Source organism: Argopecten irradians, chromosome 3, assembly GCF_041381155.1.
Source record: "Argopecten irradians isolate NY chromosome 3, Ai_NY, whole genome shotgun sequence".
In the NCBI taxonomy this organism is placed as follows: domain Eukaryota; kingdom Metazoa; phylum Mollusca; class Bivalvia; order Pectinida; family Pectinidae; genus Argopecten; species Argopecten irradians.
The window spans coordinates 5,797,216-5,798,351 of record NC_091136.1 but is presented as its reverse complement, the minus strand read 5'-3'; the positions used below and the strand labels follow the sequence as shown (position 1 = coordinate 5,798,351).

The 1,136-nt window shown below is 36.1% G+C and overlaps 1 protein-coding gene across 1 annotated transcript in view; it reads left to right on the top strand.

Moving 5' to 3' along the window:
• Positions 1-1,136, top strand: part of LOC138317395 (small ribosomal subunit protein eS19) — a 332,587-nt gene that overhangs the window by 51,855 nt on the left and 279,596 nt on the right. The window lies entirely within an intron of this gene.

Sequence of the window (1,136 nt, the reverse complement as noted above, 5' to 3'; positions counted from 1 at the left end):
TGACAGCTTTGTTTCATTTGATTATCGCCCTTGGATGTTGACAACATGCATACACATCCCCATATAATCCCAAGCAATACTGGCAAGTTTCATTGAAATCGACCCAGAAGTTTAGGTGGAGGTGTTCGGACAAATTTTGAAACTTGTGTATAGTGATCTGGTTACCATGTTACCATGGTAACCAAAATTTCGCAAAACGAAAACCTGCATGCACAACCTGACATTGTCTGCTTCAGTTTCATTGAAATTGATCCAGTAGTTTAGGTGAAGTGTCCAGACAAATTTTGAAACCTGTGTATAGTGACCTGGTTACCATGGGAACTAAACACACTGCATACATGTCTACACATGGTCCCAAACATTTTATTGAAAAACAATCCAGTAGTGCAAGAGGAGTTGTCCGGACAAAATAAGCCTTTGTGTAGTGATTTGCTTACCATGGCAACCGAAATTTCGACAAACAAAAACCATGTATATCTGCACATGGTCCCCTACAATACTACCAAGTTTCATTGAGATCGGTCCAGTACTTTAAGAGGAATTATCCGGACAAAATTTTCTACGGACGGATAGACAGACAAGCTGATTCCAGTATACCGCCTAATTTCGTTGCGGAGGGTGTAAAGGTAATCTCTTCAATATCCAAATTCATTTTGAGACGTCATTATGCCGTTATCTCATGATTTAATTAACCATTGATGTAACTATTTTTTATCAGTGCTTATAATTAATTTTTCAGACTACTTGATAATATAAAATACGTTTTAGCGTACTATTCCATTGATTTTCCAATGGATTATTTTTATAAATCAATACGCAACGTCTACGTCTCTATTGTGACGTCATGATAACGTCGGGTTTTCGCGAAATTCTCGGATATTTTCTTCATAGTATATGAAGAAAAAGGATCTGCCAATCAGAAAGTCGGATATAGTATGAAAACAAACAAAAATTAATTATAAAGATTTCAAAAAGTATAAATGCATCTTCAGGGGTGGATGAGTTGACTTTGACACCGAAATCACGAGAAAGTGCAATTAATTCATTGTTTAACGTATTGAGATATGTGGTATCTAGTCAATATACACGATGACAGGCTAGGCCTATACATTGTACATATACATGTATAATACTAA